At 39.6% G+C, this 12706-nt stretch overlaps 1 protein-coding gene across 1 annotated transcript in view; it reads right to left on the bottom strand.

Annotated features, from left to right (window-relative positions):
* Positions 1-12706, bottom strand: part of MAP2 (microtubule associated protein 2) — a 310609-nt gene that overhangs the window by 231478 nt on the left and 66425 nt on the right. The window lies entirely within an intron of this gene.

The raw sequence follows: 12706 nt of genomic DNA, 5'->3' as shown, positions 1-12706 counted from the left end.
TCCTGTCATAAGACTGAATGCTTATGTCTCCTCCACCCCAAATTCATATGTTGAGATCCTAGTCCCCCAATGTGATATTTAGAGGTGGGGCCTTTGGAAGGTGATTAGTGCCCCTACAAAAGAGATCCCAGAAATATAAAAAGTGGACTGTGCCTTTATACATGAGATCACAGCGAGCGCTCTCACACCTTCTGCCTGCCATATGAAGGCGCAGGGAAAAACAGGAAGCAGGACCTCAGCAAAACCAATCTGCTGCTGCCTTGATCTTGAACTTCTCTGCTTCCAAAACTGTGAAAAATAAATTTCTGTTCTTTTATGTTAGAAAAGCCTGTACAGACTGACACAAGTGTTTAATCTGATTTAATATGCACAGAGACTCTGTAGATTTTTAGTCCTGGGTTGACAATCAATCTAAACCTTTGCTAAAGGGAGTAAAGTTCAAATAAGACAATTTCAGTGGTAAACGATCGATCTTTCCATTGGTTTCTTGCATCTAAGCCTTGCTACTAAAATATGCTGAGAAATAAATATGCAGAAAAGCATGTTGTCAAATCAAAGTTTAAAGAAGGTAAACCAGGGACAAAAAAAAAAAAAAAAAAAAAAAAACTTTGGTGCCAAAAGTCAGCCTGCCTCTTGAACAGATAGTAAACAAAACAACTTCAAACTGACAAGAGACTCCACTCGCCACAGGGAGCATCTACGGCAGTCAGTAATTAAAAAGCAAGTTAGGTTCTAGAAGTATGTTTGTGAGTTAATTGGATAGAAAACAGCATATGTTCTTCTACACATTAGAAATGTTTCATTATTAGACTCCTATGCTAAGTCCAAAAAATAAATTAGCCTAAAACTAGTTATTTGCTGAAAAGAACAGTATAAAATAAGACAAAGAAAATACTAGTAAACCACAGAAAATACAACTGAATATGAAATAGTTGATTTTTAATCCTAAGGGCAGGTGTTTAAGAAAAGTAAACTTTGTCCTATAATAACGAAATGATAGGTTGATACATCTGTGGAGATTTTTTTTAAGTATCTGAGGAAATTATAAAGGACATTTAAGATTAATGCCTTCAGTATATCTATCTTGATTTCAAACAACTGACATTATTTTACTTGGATAAAAATATTATTTTTTGGCTATAAAGCCAACAGCTCCCTACCTGTCATGGTGGCCCAGGGCACCACTGTAAACTCTCAGGGGAATGGTGAAATGTTTTCTTTTTCTTTTTTTTTGAGACAGGGTCTCACTCTGTCACTTAGTCTGGAGTGCAGGGGTGTGATCATGGCTCACTACAGCCTCAACCTCCCAGGCTCAATCAGTCCTCCCACCTCAGCCTCTGTAGTAGCTGGAATTGCAAGCGTCAACCATTCTGCCTAAGTTTTGTATTTTTTGTACGGATGGAGTTTCACCATGTTCCCCAGGCTGGTCTCAAACTCCTGAACTCAAGCAATCCACCCATCTTGGCCTCTCAAAGTGCTGGGATTACAGGCAAAAGCCACTGCACCTGGCCAAAATGTTTTCAATATATGAAAACAAAAACAAAAACAAAAAACCCACAGCAATATCCATTAGGCAGCATAAAAAGTATTAACTTAAAGTGGTTTGTGGTTTCAATATTAGACCATGCTACATTCCTCTCAATGATGTTACAGCTTTGCAAAGTTGGGTTTTGATGATGTTTGTGATATAAAAGCAAATACTGCATGAAAATCAACATGAAGTAAGAATTACCAAAAACCTTTTTTCCATAAAAAATTAAAAGAAATAAGAATAATAGTGTCCAGTGTGACTGCAAGGTTTGAGGGCTGGGCAGTATTCAACAGGCACAAATCCCATTAGTAAGTGATTGTGGGTTTGCTTTCAAAAGCAAAAATAGATTTGCTTTCAATTTATGTGTATTATTTTTTCAAAAGGCTACTAAGTTGTTAGGACTTAAACATATTATGTTATTTAAATGAAACTGTCAGGTACATCTTTTGGCCTAGAGCCACCTTGAAAATAAAATTACTGAGATACTAAGGGTGCCATAAACTGAGAATATTTGGAACATTCCTGTTAAGCATAGTTTCTTATTTGTTTATTTTTTGTTTTGCTCCACAAATTTAAAGAGAAAGCATGACAAATTTAAAATAAAAATACTAGGAGAGTAAAGGAAAAAAGAAAAAATATGTCTCTAAAATATGAAGAAAAAATGCAAAGAGAGCAGGAAGGACAGTGATTCAACACACTCAGTGACTGGATGTGTGGCTGGGTTACATGTGCACTATTGTGTGTGCAAGAGATGGCTGAAATAGAATGTACATAATAACACTAGGCTATGAAAGACAGAGTGGATACACTGCATATGTGTTCATTTTAATCATAATTATCAATCATTATCCCCTAAGAAAAAAGGAGACAGTGGAAAGGGATTGTGATTTAGATCTAAATATTCACTAGGAAAAAAATGATAGCTCGCACAGCAATGCAAATGGACTTAATGCCACAAAACTGAACCATTTAAAATGGTTAAAATATTAAATTTTATATTACATATATTTTACTACAATATAAAATAAGTGATGCTGTTATCCTAGGATCTTTCATGATGTCTCATACAAAATCCTGCTCTATAATCGATAAATGCATACTGAGCAATGAATACCAGGATGATACTGCCACTTAACAACTCTTTAAAAAGAGAAAGTGGTTCACTAGTTGCCTGGAGTCAGGGAAAGTCTAAGTTGAACCTGACCATTTGTTTACTTGCAAGTTTTAGGCCTCAATTTATCATTTGACTATAGCTACTTCTTGCTAATTGCTCTTTGACACAGATCAGCATCCTGATATCTTTAATATTCTTTTAAATAGACTGGATTTCATTTCTTCTACATGCACTCCCAAATACATACCTTCATAGCAAAAACAAAATGATATTGTGGGATTTTTTTTTTTTTAAGTTGAGTTTTATGACACAGGAGCCTGACTTCTTTATGTATTCCATAATGTGTTTGGAAAGACATTCCAACTTATTTGTCCCTCTTCCAGTGTTCCTCCTCCCCAACACTGGAAGCCCCATCTCCAAGAAAAATCTTCCTGAGTCTCTCTCTTTTTTTTTTTTTTTTTTTTTTTGTTTTGGAGACAAGGTCTTGCTCTGTCAACCAGGCTAGAGTGCAGTGGTATGATCTCAGCTCACTGCAATCTCCACCTCCTGGGTTCAAGTGATTCTCCTGCCTCAGTCTCCCGAGTAGCTGGGATTACAGGGGCGCGTCACCATGCCCAGCTAATATTTGCATTTTTTAGTAGAGATGGGGTTTCAATACAGCATGATTCAAAAACCAACTGTATTCAAAATATTAATACTCTTTCAGGTACGTGAACTTTGTATTTGAACCCAACGTTTTCAGCACACAAAATATCAATATTGTTAAATGAATAAAGGTGCTTACTGTTGTATTTTTTCCAATTCTATGTCAAATTTTAAAAAGCAGTTGAAAATACCCTTTGTGGTGAGAATAAGAAAATAAAGTCCCATCCTTGCCTTATATAACTTCCACTGAAAGGACAGTCTCTTCAACAAACTGTGTTAGGTAAACTGGGTACTACATGCAAAAGAATGAAAATGGACTTTTATCTTACATCATGCACAAAAATCAACTCAAAATGGAATGAAAACTTAAATGTAAGACCTGAAACCATAAAACTCCTAGAAGAAAACACAGGGAATAAGCTTCTTGACATTGACTTTGCCATGATTTTTTGCATATGACACCAAGAGCTCAGGCATCACAAGCAGAAATAAACAGGTGGGGCTACATCAAACTGTCCACAAAAGGAAGCAATCAACAAAATAAAAGGGTAACCTAGACAATGGGAGAAAATATTTGCAAACCATATATCTGATAAGGGGTTCATATCCAAAATATAGGGCTGGGTGTGGGGGCTCATGCCTGTAATCCCAGCAATTTGGGAGGCCAAGGAGGGTGGAGTGCTTTGAGTCCAGGAGTTTGAGACCAGTCTGGGCAACATGGAAAAACCTCATCTTTACAAAGAATACAAAAAATTAGCTGGGCACTGTGATGTGCACCTGTTGTCCCAGCTACCCAGGAGGCTGAGGTGGCAGGTTCGATTGAGCCCAGGAAGTTGAGGCTGCAGTGAGCTGTGACTGTGCACTGAACTACCCCCTGGGCAACAGAGTGAGACCCTGTCTAAAAAAAAAAAAAATCCAAAATATATAAGAAACACACATGAAACAATATCTCAAAGCAAACAACTAAAAACAACAATTTTAAAATGAGCAAAGGACCCCAAATAGACATTTTTCCAAAGAAGACATGACAATGGCTAACAAGTTTATGAAAAGGTGATTAATATCAGAAATCATCAGAGAAATGAAAATCAAAAACCACAATGAAATAGCTGTCTCACACCTGTTAGTATGGCTATCATTAAAAAAAAAAGTAAGTGTTAGATGTGGGGAAAAGGAGAGGGAACACTGTATACTGTTGATGGAAATGTAAATTGGTACAGGCGCTATGGAAAGCAGTATGGAGGTTCCTCAAGAAATTAAAAAGGGAACTACAATTTGATCCAGCAATCCCACTACAGGGAAAATACACAAAGAAAATGAAGTCGGTACCTTGAAGACATATCTGCACTCCTGTGTTCATTGCAGCATTATTCACAATAGCCAAAACATGAAAACAACCGGTGTCCATGAACAGATGAATGGATTAAAAAATTGTGAAATACTATACACAATGGAATATTATTAAGACTTTAAAAGGGAGATCCTGACATTTGCAACAACAGGAAATACCTGAAAGGCCTTATGGTAAGTGGAATAAGCCAGACACAGAAAAATACTGCATAATCTCACTTAAGTGGAATCTTAAAAATCTGAATAGAAGCAGAGTAGAATGGTGGTTATCAGGAGGTGGGGAGGTTGGCAAAATGAGGACATGTTGGCCAAAAGATATAAGGTCACAGTTATACAGGATGACTAAAACTAGAGGTCTAATGCACAGCATGATGACTATAGTTAATAATATTGTAAGGTATACTTAAAATTTGCTAAAAGAATAGATTTCTAGTGTTCTTATTTTTTAAAACAATAACTGTGTGAGGAGACAGACATGTTAATTTGCTTCACTCTAGTAATCAATTCACTATGTGTATATATAAAAATATATATATCAAAACATCATGTCGTACACCTTAAATATATACAATTTTTATATAAAACATTAGAAACACAGTTCTGAGAGAAAAGAGGCATTCATTTTTGACCTGGTGGGCTCAAGCTGTCCCGTGGCTTCTGTTTGTTTGCTTGCTTTTCTTATCTTAAGAAGAACACTTTCCTTTGCAGTGCCAGGAGCAGCTGCTTTGTAAATGACTCCCTGGAACTTTTTTTTTTTTTTTCCCCAACCAAGCCAGTTATTGAGTAAATAGGCACAGAATTGTGAAGATTGATGTTGCCCCAAGGCTCAGTCCTCACTGTGAACATCTGCCATTTCAAACACACAGGTCAAGAGTTTTTGTGTAGTATTTTGCTAAACAATGCCCTAAGCAAAACGCAAATAAAATTCTTTTCAATAGGATTTAGCATCTGCTTCCAGGTGGCTTAATGTATCAGCATACTAAAAGCACCAATTCTCCATCCTCTGTCTCTCCTCACCTAAAAGGTAAGATGAATGTCAGCAAATAATCTTGAGTTAATTGGTAAAGCTCTTCTTCCCTCCTGCCACATCCCCACCCCAGTGAGAAATGACTTCATGCCTCCATATTATAAATCATACTGTGATGGTCAGATAACATTATAAAGCCTATGTCAAACTAAAATAGGCCTGATTATACCTCACAAGGAGGACAAAATGAAAACAGCAGACAACTTTTAGCTATTGGATTATCAAAGTTAATTGTGAGCTGAAAATTCACAATTTTTACATTTCTTATGCTTCTCCCTTGTTAAAGTTACAGAAATTGTTGCTGCTTAAGTAACACAAAAGTTACTACTGGAGTTACACCTTACAGAAACAAATGTTGGCAATACTGCAGTTATAAGATATTTTAAAAATTCCATTTAAAATGGCAATGTTTTTTATTTGTTTTTAATTCTTGTAATTCTCATATTTTTAAGATATAGAGTAGGCGTTTTTTTTGTTTTGTTTTGTTTTGTTTGTGAGACAGGGTCTCACTCTGTTGTCTCGGCTGGAGTGCATTGGCATGATCATGGCTCACTCCAGTCTCGACCTCCCCAGCCTCAGATGATGCTGCCACCTCAGCCTCCTGAGTTGCTGGGACTACAGGCATGCACCACCATGCCCAACTAATTTTTCTATTTTTTTTGTAGAGAGATAGTTTCCCTGGTCTCAAACTCCTGGGCTCAAGTGATCCACCCTCTGAAATTGCTGAGATTATAGGCATAAGCCACCGTACCCAAATGGGTAGGGATTTTTTGTTGTTGTTTGTGTGTGTGTGTGTGTGTGTGTTTTAAGCATCATTTAGTATTTTAGAGATCCAGTGTTCTTTAATCTAAAAGAGTTCACTTAGTTAGAATCTAGTGGGATAAAGGAGGTTGTGAAAAAGCCAAAAGACAAAAAGCTGAGATGGAAAAAAAAAATTCCTATTGTCACAGGAAAATACTAACAGAGCTTTTGGGAGATCAGTGAAGGGGAGAAAAATTCTGTTATGAAGATAAAGATTCACAGAGGAAGTTGCATTTGAGTTAGTCCTTGAAGGAGGTAAGGGATTTTGATAGGTGGAGATGGAGTGGGAAGGAGACCAATTCAGACAATGGACAGGACACCACAGAAACAAAGTAACAGAAGAATCAAAGCCCAGGGGGTGTTTGGAAATATACCTAGCCTGGAGTACAACACACAAGAAGAGCAGTAATTGGGTGGAAAGCTAAGTTGGCTCTATATAGGAACTAATGACCCTGAATGACAATCTGAGGAGGCTATTCAATTAAATATATTTAATTTTGTAGGTGAAAGTGGACCGCTGAAGGTTTTAAATTCCAGAATGGCATAATTAGGAAATTTAATCTGGTAATACTATATAGATGATTGGATTAGAGAGGGGAGTGCTTAAAGAGGTATTCATGTAAGTGGCTCCTTCAGAAGTCCAGGTGAATGGTAATGAAGAGACAATTCAGGTGGAGACAGTGTCCATACAAAGGAGAGTGTTAAAACTATTGCATGGATATGTGTATTAGTCTGCTGAGACTGTGATATAGTTCTGATGTTTGCCTCCACCCAAATCTCATGTTGAATTGTATTCCCTATTGCTGGAGGTGGTGCCTGGAGGGAGGTGACTGGATAATGGGGGCAGAGCTCTCCTGGCTTGGTGCTGTCTTCATGATAGTGAGTTCTCACAACTTACTTAAAGTCACTTAAAGTCACTTAAAGTCACTTAAAAGTGTGTGCCACCTCCTCCCTTTTCTTTTCCTCCCCAACCCCTGTCTCTCTGGCTTGCTCCTGCTTTCACTATGTGGAGTACCTGCTCCTGCATTGCTCTCCACCATGAGTAAAAGCCCCCTGAGGCCTCCCCAGAAGCTGATGCTGGCACTGTGTTTCCTGCATGGATTGCAGAACCATAAGCCTATTAATTTCTTTTTTTAATAAATTACCCAGTCTTGGGTATTTCTTTATAGCAATGTAAGAACAGCCTACTACTTGGAACTGAAGAGTGGGGTGTTGCTATAAAGATACCTGAAAATATGGAAGCAGCTTTGGAACTGGGTAACAAGCTGAGGTTGGAAGAGTCTGGAGGGCTCAGAAGAAGACAGAAAAATGAGGGAAAGTTTGGAATTTTTTAGAGACTAGTTACATTATTGTGACCAAAATGCTGATGGTGATATGGACAGCAAAATCCAGGCTGATGAGGTCTGTGATAGAAATGAGGAACTTACTGGAAACTGGGGTAAAGGTCACACATTTTATGTGTTAGCAAAGAGCTTGGCTGGATTGTGTCCATACCCTAGGGGTCTTTGGAAGTTTGAGCTTCATAGTGACTATACAACATATCTAGCAGATGAAATTTCTGAGCAGCAATACATTCAATAGGTGGCCCGGCTGTTTCTAATAACCTACACTCAGAAGCAGGAGCAAAGAAAAGATTAAGAGTTGGAATTTATATTTAAAAGGGAAGCACAGCATAAAAGTTTGGAAAATTTTCCACCTAACCATGTGGCAGAGAAAGAAAAAGCTTTTTTTGAGAGAGGAATTCAGGCAGGCTGTGGAACAACCAATTGCTAGATAAATTTGCATAACAAAACCCCACCCAGTGCTGATAGCCAAGACAAGGGGAAAAAGGCCTTGAAGGCATTTCAGAGACCTTCATGGAAGCCCCTCCCATCATAGGCCCAGAGGCCTAGGAGGGAAGAATGATTTTGTGGGCCAGGTCCAGGGCCCCACTGCCTGGCACAGCCTCAGGATACTGTACTGCTTTGGAAGCTCTGGGTCCAGACTCTGCTCAAAGGACCCCAGACACTGTCGTGCCACTGCTCTGGAGAGCACAAACTGCTGTAAGTCTTGGCAGCCTCCATGTGTTGTTAAGCCTGCAGGTGCACAAAGTCCAAGAGTGAATGAGGCTTGCCACCTTCCACCTAGTTTTCAAAGGATGTATGGAAAAGCCTGGAAGCCTAGGCAGAAGCCTGCTATAGGGGCAGAGCCCCAACAGAGAACCTCTACTAGGGTAGTGCCAAGGGGAAACGTGAAGTTGGAACCCTCACATCTGGTCTACACTGGGGCACTCCCTAGTACAGCTGTGAGAAGGGGATCACCACCCTCCAGACCTCAGACTGGCAGCTTGTATCCTGCACCTGGAAAAGCTGTAGGCACTCAACAACCTGTGAGAGCAGCTGAGGGGTGTGGGGAGGATGCACCCTGCAAAGCTAAAAGGGCAGAGCTAACCAAGGCCTTAGGAGCCCCCTCATTGTACCAGTGTGCTGTGGATGTGAGACATGCAGTCAGAAGATATTATTTTGGAGCTTTAAAGTTCAATGACTGCCCCTGCTAGATTTTGAACTTGCATGGGGCCTTTAGCTCCTTTCTTTTGGCCAATTTCTTCCTTTTGGAATATCAGTGTTTACCCAGTGCCTATACCCCCATTGTATATTGGGAGTAAATAACTCTTTTTGATTTTACAGGCTTGTAGATTGAAGGGATTTGCCTTATTTCAAATGATGTTTTAGACTTTGGACTTTTGAATTAATGCTGGAATGAGTTAAGACATTGGGGGACCATTGGGAAGGCATGACTGTATTTTGCAATGTGAGAAGGACATGAGATTTGGAGAGGGCCAGGTGCAGGATTATATCGTTTTCATATTTGTCCCCACCCAATTCTCATGTTGAATTGTAATCCCCAGTGCTGGAGGTGGGGCCTAGTAGGAGGGGTTCAGATCATGGAGGTGATCCCTCATGGCTTGGTGCTGTTTTGTAATAGTGAGTTCTCATGAGATCTGGTCATTTAAGAGAGTGTGGCACCTCCCATTCCACTCTCTCTTTCGCTCTCATTCTCTCCATTGCTTGTTCCTGCTTTGACTATGTGAAATGTCGACTCCTGCTTTGCTTTCTGCCAGGAGAAAAAGCTCCCTGAGTCCTCCCCAGAAGCTGATGCCAGCACTATGTTTCCTGTATAGCCTGCAGAACTGTGAGCCAATTAAACCCCTTTTCTTTGTAAATTAACCAGTCCCATGTATTTATTTACAGCAATGCAAGAGAATGGCCTAATACAGTCTAACATAATAAAATGCCCTAGACTATGTGGCTTACACAACAGATATTTACTTTTTCACACAGTTCTGGAGGTTGGAAGGGTGAGATCAAGTGCCAACACGGTCAGGTTTTGGTGAGAGCTATCTTCCTGGCTTGTAGAAAGCCACATTCTCACTATGTCCTCACATGGTGGCGAAAGACAGACATGAAGATGGGTGGGGAAATTTAAAGAACCCTCTTTTCCTCTTCTTATGAAGAGGAACCCTACTGGATTAGGGCCCCACTTTCATGACTTCATTTAACCTTAATTATCTGCTACAGGCCCTATTTTTAAACAGTCACACTGGCACTTAGAACTTCAACATATGACTGGGGTGGGGCACGACTCAGTCCATAACAGTATTTACAGTCCATACAGAATTTAGGGATTAAAGCCAGGCATGGTGGCTCATACCTCTAATGCCAGCACTTTGGGAGACCAAGGCAGAGGACTGCTTGAGGTCAGGAGTTTGAGACCAGCATAAGCAACATAGAGAGACCACTACAAAAACAATTTTTTTTTTTTTTTTTTAATTAGCCAGACATGGTAGTGCACACCTGTAGTTCCAGCTACTGGGGAGGCTGAAGCCAGAGGCAAATGAGGTTACAGTGAGCTATGATTGCACCACTGAAATCCCACCCTTGGCAACAGAGTCCCTGTCTCACACGCACAAAAAAAGAATTTAAGGATTGATTGGCCAGGAAAGGCACAGGATGAAGAAAGGAGCCAAGAGAATTTTGAGAGTGTAAGAAAAACAGACTCCCGGGACATTCTTAGAAACAGGAAAGCCTGAAGGGAGATCAGGTTCCTGGGTAAAAGTAGAGGATAATGGGCTTTATTAGACATATTAAGTGTGAGTTTCTGGCAGGATAATAAAGGAAAAGCAACTGACCTATTCATGGAGGGTATGATCTTATGTGATATGCAAATGAATAAAAACTTAGTATTTAAACAAAACAATAAAAAAGTTAAATTTGCGGTGATGTAATTAGGCAAAATATATCAATATTGGGTTATAGGGTCAGAGGTACATGTTCCAAAACATAGAATTAAGTTGTCTAGACAGCTCATATTACTGTATATTTAATCACACTTTGCCTTGACAGGTACATATAACATTAATACAGTGCTGGCTATGTGTAAGCCCATATTGTTCTTAATGAATGCCATATCCTGCCTGCCCAGACTGTGGGTTGCTCTGGGTCAGTGACCCAGCAAATCTATGTTTGTATTCCAAGCACTTAGTGTGGTATACAGCACAAAGTCAGGAATCTATAAATGTAGAATGACTCACTCCCCGGAAAAAGAGGCTGAGTCATGAGCACTCCAACTAATTTCACCTCTAGACATTGTATTATTCATATAAAACAACATCGTAGGAAGCGAGGCACGAGTTATGGCTCTTAATGGAATGTTCTGTACTCTGACATGTTTGCTGTAGCTGCCATAACAATGGCTGGAAATGAAAGTTAAGGCTAAAGAAGGTCAGTTACATGCTGGGAAATTGGAACTACTTCACCCATTTGCTGTCACCACACTGAACATAAAATGACTAGGTGATGCAGCAACTAGAAATAAGTATCAATTAAAAATGAAGAATTTTCAAATGTCTAAATCACAGAATTTGTTTTATGAAGGCTAGAATACCATTCTAATACAAAACAACAACAATTACAGGAAATGAGCATTAAGTATTTAATATAACTCAACCATTCTACAAAGTTTGCCAGATGCATTATTGAGTTAGTCTTCACGAAGACCAAACACAGCAAACACTATTTTTATTCCCAGGAGAAAACTAAGCTTATAAAGATTGAATATCCAATATCTCTGTTTGTTAGTTTTCCTTCTGACAGTCAGGTCCCTCTTCTGCAGGTCAGCTGAGTTTGCTGGAGGCCCACGCCAGACCCTCTTTGCCTAGGTATCACCAGCGGAGGCTGCAGGACAGTAAAGATTGCTGACTGCTCCTTCCTCTGGAATTTTTGTCCCAGAGAGACACCCACCAGATGCCAGCCGGAGCTCTCCTGTATGAGGAGTCTGTTGTCCCCTGCTGGGAGGTATATCCCCTTTAGGAGGCACAGGGGTCAGGGACCCACCTGAGGAGGCAATCTGTTCCTTAGCAGAGCTTGAGCACTGTGCTGGGAGATTCACTGCTCTCTTCAGAGCTGGCAGGCAGGAGTGTTTAAGTCTGTTGAAGCTGTACCCACATCCACCCCTTCCCCCAGGTGCTCTGTCGCAGGGAGATGGGAGTTTTATCTATAAGCCCCTGACTGGGGCTGCTGCCTTTCTTTCAGTGATGCCCTGCCCAGAGAGGAGGAATCTAGAAAGGCAGTCTGGCTACAGCAGCTTTGCAACGCTGTGGTGGGCTCTGCCCAGTCCAAATTTCTGGGCAGCTTTGTTTACCAATGTCTTTTATTAAGACAAAGAAATAACAAAAATCACAGATAAAGTGGAATATATACATATATATGGATATATGGCCAGCATATATTATTTTTTCATCTTTTGTTTTTAAGTTTAGAGCACTGATAGATTTTCCTACCTATATAATTTTCTAAGGAGTTCTGGCATGTTCAAATTCAGGTAGAAACAATAGGGGAAAACATGCTTTGAAGAAACTTTAAAACCGATGATAAATTTTTGAAATGAAAATATCTCAATCTCTTATAGTTCTTTCTCTAAGTGTTTTCAGTGGGGCAAAAACTTCGGAAGATGGCAATATTTATTTATTTGCTTTTTAAAGTGAAAGCAAGTCTTTTAAAAGAAAGTAAAGGAATAAAGAATGGCTCCTCAATAGGCAGAGCAGCCCTGAAGGCTGTTGGTTTTCCATTTTTATGGTTATTTCTCGATTATATCCCAACAAGGGGTAAATTATTCATGCCTCCCCTTTTTAGACCCTATAGGGTAACTTCATGACATTGCCATGGGATTTGTAAACTGTCATGGCACTGGTAGGACTATA

The sequence above is a fragment of the Piliocolobus tephrosceles genome, chromosome 11 (assembly GCF_002776525.5).
Source record: "Piliocolobus tephrosceles isolate RC106 chromosome 11, ASM277652v3, whole genome shotgun sequence".
NCBI lineage: Eukaryota > Metazoa > Chordata > Mammalia > Primates > Cercopithecidae > Piliocolobus > Piliocolobus tephrosceles.
This window is presented reverse-complemented; position numbering and strand designations above follow the sequence as displayed.